The following is a 14297-nucleotide window of genomic DNA, read 5'->3' on the forward strand; positions in this document are numbered from 1 at the left end:
GTCTGTACAGGTCATGCCAAGGCCCTGAGTCCGCTTTCCTACTCTGCCCAGCCCAGCAGGAGACAGAGGAGACAGGGCTGTCTCTAGGGAAGCTGACCAACCAGGCACCACGGTGGTGACAGCGGCCACGCGTGGCCTTCCTGAGCCCTGCAGAAGGGCAGGTGCACAACGGACCAGGAGGGCCAGCCGGCTCCGTGGCACTGTCTGAGACACCAGCCAGCCAAGGCAGTTACTGATCAGTTTGCTTCTTGTAGAAATCTGGGTCAGTAACAAGTGATATTGACCATGTTGTGGTGCCATAAGCCTTCAGTGGCGCTCTAGCCCAGGTCTGTGATGTGGCTGTATGAGGGGAGGAGGAGGCTGCAGGGGTCTCCGGGGACCTGCACTGGAGGGAGAGTCCAACCCATGCCCCCAGCGGGGCAGGCTGCAGAGGGAGAGGGGAGCCGGGCAGCCCAGGGCTCCTGTGCTTGGAGTGGGGAGGTTGGGACTCGGCAGAGGCGATGCCTACGGACTGGAGGGGCAGGAAAGGAAAGAGCCCCTCCTTAGCTGCTGCACCTGAGTTCCCCGCAGTGCCCTCCCCAGCTTCCCTTGTTCTGCCCAGGCCATTGGCCGCAGAGCCTGGGTTTGGAACAGAAAGCCTGCCCTGCTTTCAGACTTGGCAGTTCCTTCTCCTGCCCCGGATTCATGGCTCCTGTGTCTGTGGGGTGAGGGTGGCAATTGTGGCCTCATCTGCCTCCCGGGTCTCAGGTAGGGTCATGACTGTGGTGAGGCTTGCCAGCATGCTGCCCAGGTGTGGCACCAGCCTTCCCTTTGCCTGCAGGATGGGACCCTGAGACTGTTCATCCACTGACCTGCATCTCTCAGGAGACTGCACAGGACACCTGGGTGGGGCCACATGTGTGCATGCAGAGGGCGGTGTCTTGGGGTGGAAGGCTTAGGAGCTGGCTGGAAGTAGGCTGCCAGCCCGTCACAGGGGGAACCGTGCCATGATGCGGCTTGCAGGGACCCCTGGGGAAGCAGGGCTGGTCCTGCTCACTCCCACATGGCCTGGGCCCCACATGGAATCTGAGCCAGAGAGGTAGGGACGTCCTGAGTCCTGCCAGCCTTTCTAATGCCACCCCACTTGCCTCCCACAAGGCCAGAGAGCTACAGGATGAAGTATGGAAGCTAAAAGTGGGATTAGCCTTGGACACAGACCAGCGATGGACTGCCCTCACTGGAGGCCTTTTGCTTCGCCCGCCAGCGTCACAGCCTCGAAATACATTTTTTAACACAAAATATGAAGAATCAGGAAATGTTCACAGATGCCAGTGACACCAAGTGGCTGCACTGATGGAAACGTCTTCAAACAGAAGATGCTCAGTCTTCTTTCTCGGCTGTCGCCTCCTGCCTGATGGCCGGGAGGGCACCAGGCTCAGCGTTCCTCTTATGGCTGTTTCACGGCAGCCTGTTGGTCTCAGACGGCCCATGTTTCTCCTGAGGCTGTGGAAGATTTCCGCCGAACTAAAAGAAAGGACATGGTGAGCACGTGGCCCGCTTTCGCTCCTTTCCGCAGGTTCCTGCCAATCCACGTGACAGAAAGGTCAGGCACGGGCCTCTCTCCTGCCCTGGAGCCCTTGTTACAAAGTCCTCATAGCTTTCGCTCACTTCGTTATTTTAGTGTGGGAGGGGAGACCAGGTCACCTGATTCCTGCCAGGCCAGATTTAGGGACTTGCCCCTGCCCGGAGGCAGGGCCCTCCTTTCCTGCTCCCTGCCCAGTGACAGGGCCCTCTTTGGCCTTGACCCGTTCCTGGTTGCTACCACTCAGCCTGCACGTGGGACAGTGGGCTCCATCCCAGGGCCACGGCAGGGCCCGCACACCTCACGCCATAGATCAGACTTACTTCACGCTCTGCCTGCCCAGGCTGTGTAGATTCTGTGTGACTTAGTCTCTTGTGCTGAGCGTTTGACTGGATCTTGAAAACATTTTCATTTGATTTCTTTAAAAGAGATAAGACAATTCAGGCTGCTTTTTGGTAAATATGGTTTTCAGTGAGTTTCCGCGTTTCATCCAGTTTGTGCTGCGTGTTAGCATAGAGCTCCTCAGGATTCCCTCATGTTCTCAGGGCCTTAGGAGCCGCAGCGACGACCCTTTCCATTCTTGGCCTTGTGCTCTTCATCGTTCTTAACAGGGATCTATCAGTGTTGTTCTGCTTTTGCAGAAACCCCAGGCCACTGGATTTGCGGTCTGTTTTCTGTCTCACGGGTCTCTGGCCCTGCATTTTCTTTCTGTGCTCTCTGAGGGTTTAACTGGTGCTTAGAGAGAAACGCATCACTTCTTTTTTTTTTTTTTTTTTTTTTTTTTTTCTTTTTTTGAGACAGAGTTTCGCTCTTGTTACCCAGGCTGGAGTGCAATGGCGCAATCTCGGCTCACCGCAACCTCCGCCTCCTGGGTTCAGGCAATTCTCCTGCCTCAGCCTCCCAAGTAGCTGGGATTACAGGCACGCACCACCGTGCCCAGCTAATTTTTGTATTTTTAGTAGAGACGGGGTTTCACCATGTTGACCAGGATGGTCTCGATCTCTTGACCTCGTGATCCACCCACCTCGGCCTCCCAAAGTGCTGGGATTATAGGCGTGAGCCTCCACGCCCAGCCGACAATCGCGTCACTTCTGAACCCACGTACTAGAGAGGAAGGACGGTGTGCAGTTGATCACCTAAGCTTTCCGCTAGAGAAGCTAGAAAAGGTGCCCGTGGCCGGTTACGGCCCAGCAGCCAGAGCAGCAGACATTCATTTAGCATTCCTCGCGTCCGAGGGCAGGAGTCGGAGCACCTAGCCGGCCTCGCTGCCCGGGGCCTCTCGTGAGGCTGGAGTCAGCTGTGGGTCGGGCTGCGCTGCTTTGAAGGTTTAACTGGGCTTGGGGCTCAGCTTCCAAGTTGCTCACCTGGTTGTTGATCAGAGAGCGTGTCCTCTGTGATCCCAGTCTTTGGAAGCTGTGAGGCCTTGCCCTGTGGCCTGCCCCAGGGTATATTTTGGTTAATGTAGACTGTGCACTTGAGAAGAATATATTTTGGAGTCACTGGGGACGTTGTTTTGTGTGTGTCTGGTGACACTGACTAATCCTGCTGCTCGGAGCTCCTGTACCCGTACTGACTGCCTCATTTAAACTTGGTTTATCAGTTACGGAGAGAGGCCTGTCCACAGTTCTAGCTGTGACCGTGAACTTGTCCTTTTTTCTTAGTTATGTCAGCTTTGCTCTGTGTTTTGGGGCTGTTTTATCAGATGCCTCCGAATTTAGGATTGTTTTATCTTCTTGTTGGACTGACCTCGTCGTTACTGTGAAGTGTTTCCTCCCCTCTCGTTTGCGCTTCTTGCCTTCACGTGCATTTTGCCTGATAATACAGGCACACGCTGCTGTCTCAGTCAGCGCTTCCGTAATAGGTGTTTTTCCACCCTTGGGCTGTCAGCCTCCCTGTCTTCATGCTGCACACAAAGTGCGTCTTATACAGACATACAGTTGGGACTCCTTTTCTTTCTGTCACTGGCCAGTGCTGTCTTCTGAGAGGTAGGGCGTTTGGGCCCCTCGAGTTTAAGGTGAGTGTGCACGTGGCTGCTTCTGTGCCACCGTCTTGCTCCTCGTTTTATGGATCTCAAGTTTTTATTCCTTTATCCTTCTTTTGCTACTTTCTGGTAGTGATCAATTTTCTTATTTATATCTCTTCTCTTGGAGTTTTAGTAATATGTTTTTCTATCGTTCTCTTGGGTGTTGGCTGAGAGATTGATACACACCCTTAAGTTCATTAGCATCTCCCGAAGGAGCCCGTGAGGCTGAGAAGGCCCCTCCCGTCTGCTGATGTCACCCATCTTCCTTCCCCAGGAGGTGCACCAGACACAGGCACCGCGTGCCCAGCAGGGATTCTCTTCACCGGTAAAGACCGTCCTGAAGCTCTTCCTTCCTGCAGCTTCCTGCCCCAGTGAGGGCTGATTTTCATTCATCCAAATAACTTTTTTTTCTAGTATTTCTTTGTATCATGGTTATGTTTTGATGGGCAGTAAATTCAGCTTTTGTTTGTCTGAAATACATTTAGTTGCCCTTTATTCTGCGCAGGACAGAACTCTAGGCGGATGTTTCCGCCACCCCCAGCACTTGAGCGATCTGCTCCACTGTCTTCTGGCTCCGTGAGTTTTGTTAAAAGCTCAGCTTTCATTGTTATTTGCTGCTCCTTTGAAGGTGAGTGTCTTACCTTGCTTTTTTCTTTATCTTAAATTTTTTTCTCATCTTTGGTTGTATGTGATTTTCTTTTTACTTATTTTTCTTGGAATATACAGAACTCAAATCTGGGAGTTGGTATCTTTCATCAGTTTTGGAAAACTCTTAGCCATTATTGTTTTGACTTTTTTCCCCGGTTCGTCTTCTTTTTGAGACTTCAGTTTTGTGTGTGTGCCTGTGTGTGTGTGTGCGTGTGTGCGTGTGTGTGTGTGCATGTGTGTGTGTATGCGTGTGTGGGCATGCGTGTGTGTCCGTGACCTGCGCATCTCTCCTCTCTGTCTTGTGTTCTATTTTTTCATTCCTCTCTGTACATCAGGCTAGATGTCTCCGGATTTTTTTAATCCTGTCTTCTGATGTGTCCCACAGAAAAACCCATGAGGCTTTTTAACATTGAAAACATTAGGCTTTATGATAGAAAAAAAACATGAACCTTGATGATTGTGCTGTTGCACTCAGAAAAACATCCCAGGCTCTGAGCAGCATCTTTCCTCGGCCAAGTCGGCTTCCTGGTGAGCCTCAGGGAGTGCGTGGGCTCTGATGCCATCCTCTTCCTCCCTGGCATTCCTCTTCCTCCGTGTTCTCCTGCTCCTCTCTCCCAGAATTCATGTCTGCTCGAACATGGCCTCCACCTTTTCCATTAGATCCTTTTGCATCATCATCAGAATGATTTTTTAAATAAATGTTTTCTTTCAATGAGCTTTAAATTTCAGATACTGTGTTTTTCAGGTCTAAGATGTCTGGTAATTTTTTGTGGATGCCAGTTCTCTGTTGAAATTCTCCATATTTTCATTTCCTTTATATATCTATATACATATTACATATGTTTTCTATAACATATTACATTTGTCTCCTAAGTTTTTAGTGAGTGCCCAGCATTGTATACAGTTGACCCTTGAACAAGAACTTGAATTATAAGGGTCCACTTGTAAGTGGCTTTTTTTTTTTTTGAGATGGAGTTTTGCTCTGGCCACCCAGGTTGGAGTGCAATGGTGCAATGGCACAGTCTTGGCTCACTGCAACCTCCGGTTGAAATTCAAGAGATTCTCCTGCCTCAGCCTCTTGAGTAGCTGGGATTACAGGCGCCCACCACCATGCCCGGCTAATTTTTTGTATTTTTAGTAGAGGCAGAGATTCACCATGTTGGCCAAACTGGTCTCAAACTCCTGATCTCAGATGATCCACCTGCCTCAGCCTCCCAAAGTGCTGGATTACCAGCGTGAGCCACTGTGCCCAGCCATAAGTGGATTTTTGAAAACAAATATATTGGAAAAATTTTTGGAAATTTGCAACAATTTGAAAAGATTTGCAGACAAACCACATAGCCTAGAAATATCTTTAAAAAAATAAGAAAATGTTAGGTATGTCACAAAGGCATAAAGTATACAAACCATACATAGACCATTCACGGTAGAGAGAAACGTAGCCGAAAAGATGCAGCATTGGCTGGGCTCAGTGGCTCACATCTGTAAGGACTTTGGGAGGCCAAGGCAGGCAAATCCCCTGAGGTCAGGAGTTCGAGACCAGCCTGTCCAACATGGCAAAACCCCATCTCTACTAAAAATACAAATATTAGCCAGGCATGATGGAACATACCTGTAATCCCTGCTACTCAGGAGGCTGAGGCAGGAGACTCACTTGAACCCAGGAGGCAGAGGTTGCAATGAGCCGAGATCGCGCCACTGCACTCCAGCCTGAGGGACAGAGCAAGACTCTGTCTCAAAAAAAATTCAGCATTAAATCATAACTGCATGAAATTAGCTGCAGTCCACAGCTTGCTGCTGGAATAATTACAAAGCCACCCCCCGTCGCTATTGCAGTGAGCCCAAGCATTTCAAGGATCTGCTTAAAACACTGTGCGCTGCTCAGCTTCTCTGCATGAGCAGTTCATGTCTTCAGTACACTGTGTATCACAGTAAAAAGTCATCTACTTTAACTGGACATGGTGGCACACGCCTGCAGTCCCACTTCTCAGGAGGCAGAGGCAGGAGGAGCCCTTGAGCCCAGGAGGTCGAGGCTGCAGTGACCTGTGATTGCACCACCGCACTCCAGCTTGGGCAACAGAGTGAGACCCCAACCTGAAAAAAAGGTGACATCTGGAAGTTCTTGTGTATTTTTCATGTTTAGTGCAATACTGTAACCCTTGAAGAAAACTTTGGGACCCATGCAGAGCGTCACCAGCCATGCTGAAGAGCTGCTGAGAAGCAGAGAGAAGTCACGACATTTCAAGAGAAAGTTGGGTTTCTTGGTATGTTCCGTGGATTGAGCTTTACAGCTGTGGTTGCCTACCAATTAAAGATAAATGGATCCAGCATAAGGACCACGGTAGAAAAAAAAAAGGAAATGTGTGAGCAGACACAAACACTTTATACTTTCTGTGAAATGCCTTTTTATCTTGTATTGGGAGTGCAGCTTTTACATGAGTGCAGGGTTGCTGTGTGTGATATTTCATATTAAGTGTCAACTTGATGAGACTGAAGAATTGTTCAAAATCTTGTTTCCGGGTGTTTCTGGGTGTTGCGTCGGTGGACTGGGAGAGGACCCACCACACTGTGGGTGGCCACCATCCCATCAGCTGCCAGCATGGCTGGGAAAAGCAGGCAGAAGAAGGAAGCTTCTGGCTGAAGCTGACCAGCTGGGTCTTCTGGCCTTCATCTTCCTCCCGTGCGGGAGGCCTCCTGCCCTCGAACGTCAGACTCCGAGGCCTTCAGCTTGTGGGCTCTTGGGCTTACACCAGTGGTTTGCCAGAGGCTCTCGGGCCTTCAGCCACAGACTGAAGGCTGCTCTGTCGGCTTCCCTCCCTTAGAGGTTTGGTGACTCGGACTCAGCTACTGCTGGCCTCCTTGCTCCTCAGTTCGCAGACGGCCTATTATGGGACCTCACCCTGTGATCGTTTGTGTCACCTCTCCTTACTAAACCCCCTTTGATATGTGTGTCTATCCTGCTCTGTCCCTCTAGAGAACCTTCCTAATACACTATGAGAAAGGTATACCTGTAGACTCTTCAAACAAAAGGAAGAAGGATCTGAAGCTGGAGAATCTAATGCCAGCAAAGGATGGTTTGATAATTTTAGAAAGAGACTGGCCGGAAAAATGTCAAGATAACAGGAGAAGCAGCTTCTGTTGGCCAAGGGGCAGCAGACAAGCTCCTGAACAGCATGAGGAAGGTCACTGAGGAGAAAGGATATCTGCCTGAACAGGTTTTTAATGCAGACATAAGTTCCCTGTTCTGGGGGGAAAAGATGCCACAAAGAACATTAATTAGGAAGAGAAGCAAGTACTAGAATTTAGGGCAGGAGGGGAGAAGCCAGCTCTGCTGTTCTGTGCAAATGCAGCCAGATTATGATCAGAACTGCCCTTATCTAGAAAGCTGCTAACCCCTGAACTTGAAGGGAAAAGAGAAACACCAGCTTCTTGGTTGTAAAGGAAGGCTGGACAAGAACCCCTGTTCTGCGTTGATTTCGTTGAAGCTTTGTCCCTGAAATCAGGAAGTACCTTCCTTCCTATAAGTGACTGCCTTTTAAAGGTCTGGTATTGGGCAATGCCCCTGGGCTACCCAGAACCCCACCAGTTCAACACAACACTGAAGGTGTCAAAGGCACCTGCTTGCCCCCAAACACGTCTCTAACACAGCATCTGGCCCAGAGGTCATAGGGACCTTGAAGCGTCATTGCACGAGGCACTGTGTGGACAGGCGTGTCAGTGCTGGGGAGGAGAACCTCAGGAGAGAGCGCCATGGAAGTCTGAGGGACCACACACTGAACGTGCCGTCGTGGTCAGAAAGCCACGAGACCTGAAACAGCACATTCTTAGTGGAAAACTGTCCAGATGTTGTGCACAACCTCACAGCATCATGGAAATGATGGAAAAGGAACGAAATCCTGCCACTTCCCACCACCTGGATGGGACGGGGTCGTTATGTTACGTGAAATAAGCCAGGCACAGAAACACAAGTATCACTTGTTCTCACTCATGTAGGGGCTAAAAAAGTGGATCTCATGAAGATAGACAGCAGACTGGTGGTGACTGGAGCCGAGAAGGGGCAGGGAAGAGGGGGACACGGGGGGACTAATGAGTGGAAATCCACAGTGAAATGGAAGAAATAAGACCTGGCGTTTGATAGATCCACAGGGTGACTTCCTGAGTTCAGTCAATTATGCATTTCAGCATAGCCAAAAGAGAATCACTGAAATGTTCCTAGCAGAAAGAGAAGACATATTTAGGGTGATGGGCATCGCAATTACCCTTGATCCTCACACATATGAGTGTCATTACTACATGTACCCTCAAAATCCGTACTTTTTATTATTTTTATTTAAAGACAGAATCTCACTCTTGTTGTTCAGGCTGGAGTGCAGTGGCGCAATCTCAGCTCACTGCAACCTCTAACTCCCAGGTTCAAGCAATTCTCCAGCCTCAGCCTCCGGCGTAGCTGGGACTGCAGGCGGGTGCCACCACGTGCAGCTGATTTATTTGTATTTTTAGTAAAGATGGGGTTTCACTGTGTTAGCCAGCATGGTCTTGATCTCCTGACCTCGTGATCTGCCCACCTCAGCCTCCAAAAGTGCTGGGATTACAGGCGTCAGCCACTGCACCCAGCCTGGCTTATTTTTATTTATTTTTCTTGAAACAGAGTCTCAGTCACCCAGGCTGGAGTGCAACATTGCAATAACGGCTCGCTGCAACCTGCAACTCCGGTGTTCAAACCGTTCTCCCGCCTCAGCCTCCCGAGTACCTGGGATTACAGGCACCTGCCACCACGCCAAGCTAATTTTTTTGTATTTTCAGTAGAGACGGGGTTTCACCATGTTGCTAGGCTGGTCTTGAACTCTTAACCTTGTGGTCTGCCCGCCTCGGCATCCCAAAGTGCTAGAATTACAGGTGTGAGCCACCGTGCCTGGTATATGTTTATTATATATCAAAAGAAGTTGTGGAGACAGCAAAAAAGATGAAGATGAAGAGTTTCAAGATACGAGTCTTGGAGAAATTCAAGAGCTAATAGACACCGCACCAGAGCAGTGAACAGAAGAGACTGACAGAGGTGAGTGCTTCCAGGCTGGGCAACGAGGAGGGAGACGTAGAAGCAATGCCGGGAGAGAAGCTGGCCCAGGACCCTGGCAGGCGCCTTCCCATCGTTCAAGCTGCCAGGACCTGGGCCCGTCCATGACGCAGGCACAGAAACCAAAGCAAGAGCTGGAAGGAGGATTGGGACCACACAGAAACAGTTTAGAGAAATGAAAGCGCAAAGTCAGACAGTAATTACATGGATTTCCGCAGTTACACTGAGTGCGCCTGCCTCTCCTGCCTCCCCTTCCTTCCTCCTCCCCGTCTTCTGCCTCTGCCATCCCCTGAGACACAGGACCAGCTCCTCTTCCTGCCCCTGCCCCTCAGCCCACTCGACCTGAAGAGGACGAGGACAAAGGCCTTCAGGAGGATCCACTTCCAGTGAATGATTAGTAAATAGATGTTCTCTTCCTGATGTTTCGTGCTGTTTTCTCTTTTCTGTCTTACTTACCGTAAGAGTACGGTATATAATGCATATAACACAGAAAGTATGTGCTGACTGAATGTTAGTCACTGGGAAGCTTCCTGTCAATGCTAGGCCATGAGTAGTTACATTTAGGGGGGTCAGAAGCAGTATGTGGATTTCCAGCTGCGTGGGGCTTCAGCGCACCATTAACCCTGCAGTGTTCAAGGGGCGACTCTAAACAAACCACGGAGACTAAGGACCGTGCTGGTTTCCCTGAGAGGACTGGCCCTTTCCTCTGGTCGGACTCTGCTTCTAGAGGGCTGAGGTGAGACCTGTCCTAGGCTTGCTGCGAACCCCTGAGATTTCACCCTGTCTTCAGAACAGCCCCTCCGCTTCCTGTGCTGGTACCAGACCCGGGAAATATCCTGGGGGACCAACTGTGCTGCTGCTGCTCTAGACCCTGCCTGGGGCCTCAGCCTGGGCAGGCTGGGATGCAGCAGCTCCGGTCCCCCTGGAGGTCCCCCAAGGCTGCCCCGGCCTTGCAGCTTCACGCGCGCCATGCGACTCCTGCGTTGGGCCTTCTCCAGTGGCTACAGGAGCAGGAGGTCATCGCTCACCTGCCCAGAGGTCATCGCTCACCTGCCCAGAGGTCACACTTCATTTACCACAATCCTTTTAAAAGAATCGCTATGCTTTATGTTTCTTAAAACAGTGTATTGGAAAACTCCAAGCCTGTTACGTTGTGTTAAAAAAAACAGAGTTAATAGAAAATTCCGGGTTATTCGAATTTCATGTGGTAACGCACACGCTCGCATTCTTCCGTTCCGTCTTCAGTCACATCCCTTCATTCCATCGCTCTTGTTAACCTGCAGTTCCATTCTATCAGCAGTTACATTCCCCCACCTTCTCTCATAATCAGACAGATATTTCTCTCTTGATTTTTGAAAATTAAATAGCAGTTATTTTCCTCTCAGCCCCAGGTCTTTCTTCCCTTCCTTTTCTCCTCCCCTGCCTCAGCTGAGGCCTTTAGAACATCCTCATGTCCCGTTTCTCTCCACCCTGTCTCAGTTATCTGTTGCTGTGTGACCCCTTAGTGGCTAAAAACGTCCGCCTCCCCCTGATCTTGTGGAATGCTTTGGGCTGACCGGGCTCAGCAGGGCAGCTCTCCCGTCCTCGGGCTGTCTGCGGGGCACCAGCAACCTCATGGCCTGACTGAGCTGAGATGTGCAGGGCAGTGCCAGGCGTCGCCCTCACATGCCTGGCGCTCTGGCCAGGTGGCCGGAAGGTCACACTCAGATGAGACGCTGGGCTGGCCAGGTGGCCGTTGCACTCAGGTGGGATGCTAGGGCCACTGGAACCAGGTGGCCGGAAGGTCGCACTCAGATGGGATGCTAGGCTGGCCAGGTGGCCGGAAGGTCGGACTCAGATGGGACACTGGGCTGGCCAGGTGGCTGGAAGGTTGGACTCAGATGGGACGCTGGGGCCACTGGAACTTCCTTTCTCAGGATGTCTCTGGCTCCCATGGTCCCTTCCTGGAGTCTCTAGCAGGGTGCCCAGCCTTCCTCCATGGAGGCTTAGGGCTCTGGAAGTGCAGAGTGGGAGTGTCCAGGCCTTCTGAAGACTTGGGCCTACCCTGGTGTGCCCCAGTTCCTCCGTATTCTTCCAGGGAAAGTGAGTCCCAGGGCAGCCCAGGTCTCTGTAGAATGGCAGGCGGTGGCCACAGCCTGCCTCCTGCCCCGAGCCTCAGCTGTGTAGAGGACCTTTGGGTCTTGATCTGCCCTCTTGGTTGAGCTTCCCTTCCAGATGGTGCATTCCAAGAGTCGGGATGGAGCACGTCCATGCACTGCCCTCCTGCTGGCCAGGCTCCCGTCCCTGGACCCCACCGCCTGCCTTTCCTTCCTGCTGAGCTCCAGGCTTCTATTCCATTGGCTTCTTCTTAGAGCTCCCTCAGCCCCTCCCGCAGCTTCCTCCGGTGGGAAGTGTGGGCAGCCCTTCTCCTGGCCCTTCATCTGCCACTCCGTTCTCCGGCCTGGATGCCATGAGCCATCTGGGCTGGATCCGGAAGTGCCAAGTCTCATCCTCGCCTCTCTGAGTCAATGTTACTGTTCTGTCTTTTGCTCCCAGACCTGTGGAGGTGCAGCGGGGTTGGCAGGATTCCGTCTCCTATAGAGGCAGCTTCTGTGTGTCTGGAGACTGGAGCTCCAGGCAGCTACACCAGGAGGTCAGGAGCACCCAGGCTGTGGGTGCAGCTCTTCCTCCATGTAGGGAAAGCTGTTTGTTTTTCTTTCAAAAGTAGCCGCCTCTCCTCCACCTGCTCCCCGCTGTCATTCAGGGGCCCCTATTATGGACTGTTCAGTCCTGGCTCTGTCCCCGAGCCACCCTCTCTTCACGGCTTTCCTTTGCTCAGTGTGTGTGGACTTTTTTCTACTTCCTCTTCCACACTTGTCCTTTGGACGCCAATGTTCACATCCTCCGTCGGTTTGTTTGCTGATGTTTCGTTGGGAAACCCTTTATTTCTCAGCTCTAAGTCTCGTGTCGGGTGTGCCATGCAGGGGTCTCCTTGGGGCTCTGGCTGGCGCTGCCGGTGCCATCTCGTTGGCACAGGTCTATCTGACTGAAGTGCCTTCTCTCGGGAATTGGCACCTTTAGATGGGAGATGATTCTCTTGTGGCTTCTTGGGTCAGGCCTGGCTGCCAGCCATGGGCGGTGCGTCAGGGCCCCTCCCTGCTTTCTGGTCAGTGCTGCAGACACCAGCTCGGGCAACATGTGCACGAGCACCACTGCCCATGTCCTGGCACTTCCAGGCCTGGGATGGGGGTGCCCATGGCTGGCTCTTTGTAGGAGGCAGGAAGAATGAGGTGCACCCCCCATGTGAGGCCAACAACTCACTCTAGCTCCTGGCCCATGCGCTCCTGACTTCCTCCCCGAGGCCCCGTGAAACCCAAAGACTGTTGCCCCAATATCTCCCCTCTCGTCCACTGCGGAGTGTGGTGCTGACCAGCCTCCGAGGACCCCAGCCTACTGGGATCCCCGCCCTCCCAGCACCTCATCCTCCTGGGACCCCTCCCACCCTCCCAGGACCCCAGCCCTGGACCTGTAGGGGAGCCCACAGTCCTCCACTCACTGCTTCTCCCCCAGCGCTGTGCGAATCACCAAGTTTTGCCGCTGTTCTCACTCCTGGCCCACAGTTTCTTTAGGGTTATTTCATTGCCCTCGCTCTTTCCGGTTTAGAGTCTGCATGTGGAGGATTGTGGATGTTGCTAAGAGTCATACTTTAGCCAAAACACACAATTTTTATTGTTGCTTGTTGATAGTCTACAATTTTGTTTTTCATTTCCCTTTTGGCTTTTGTGTTAAGGGAAGAATTTTGTTTCTGAATGGCGGGTGTGTTTTCTAAGCTTTGTGACTGGTTTTCTGTGGCCTTTCTGGAGACGCTCTGCGTGTCCTTTCCCTCCAGCCTGGCTGCGCAGCCTTGAGAGCTTCGGCCGGCATCTGTCAGAGCCCCCCACTCAGCCAGCGTCCCTCAGGCCCTCTCGGTCCCCCTCTGCCTCCCTGTCTCGTCCCTCCCTTGTCCGCGTGGCCCCCCTCCGCCTCCCTGTCTCGCCCCTCCCTTGTCTGCGTGGCCTCTGCTAGACTGGGCTTTGGTTGGGCTGGTTCACTGCTGCCACCGGCATGTGGATGGGATGTTGTTCGGGGCGTGAAGACCCCTCTGGGTGCTCCACTTCTCTTCTTGGGGTGCTCACTTGTCTGATTCTTGTCTGGGGGATTCCAGTGGGGTCCCCTGAGTCCTTTTGTTTTTATGAACCTGCCAAGACACTGCCCACCTTTTTGTTGAAACCACCAGTCACTGTTTTTGCTGCGACACCAGAAGAATTCACCCTGTGTCGGCCTCAGGACTCTGAGCACAGCCAGGCTTGATGCCGCCTTGGCATCAAAGTCCTGCAGGTCAAGGAGTTTTCATGACAGAGGCGCTGCTAGATGGGTCCTGGGGAGAGGCCACATACTCTGTGGGGAGGACGGGGCTCCCGGGAGAGGCAGCAGCTGGAAGGTGGGGTGGAGGCAGGGACGAGCCGGCCATCTGTCCTCTGGGAGGGCCCGAGGTGGGAATCCCTGTCCTCCTCCCAGCCTGTCTTCCAGAGGCTGCCTTCATGCCCTCATTTCCCACGTCACCCTCCCGTGGTCATGTGCCCTCTCTCACCCTCTACACTCCAACCTCACTCTGTGAGAGGCCCTATTTCAATGGACTGGGAAAGCCTGCCTGCCCCAGGATGTGGTGGGTCATTTCTGCTGGGCAGGGTGGAGGAACTTGCACAGAGGCCGCCACTCAGACCCTGTTTGGAAGGTGCTTAACAGGCTGGGAGGGGACGGTGCCCGAGGCCCTGGAGCCCCCCGTGACTCAGCCCATCTGAACGTGGCCCTGTGCAGCAGTGCGCTCTGCAGCCAGCGAGTCCCTGCTCTGGATCCCTTAAACCCTTGTAGATTTCGGGTATCTGGGTGAGAGGTGCCCCTCTCCTTGCTGGATTTGGGGTATCTGGGCAGGAGGCCCCCCTCTCTCTGGTGGATTTGGGGTGTCTGGGTGG

This window comes from Callithrix jacchus, chromosome 12, assembly GCF_049354715.1.
Source record: "Callithrix jacchus isolate 240 chromosome 12, calJac240_pri, whole genome shotgun sequence".
Taxonomy (NCBI): Eukaryota; Metazoa; Chordata; class Mammalia; order Primates; family Cebidae; genus Callithrix; species Callithrix jacchus.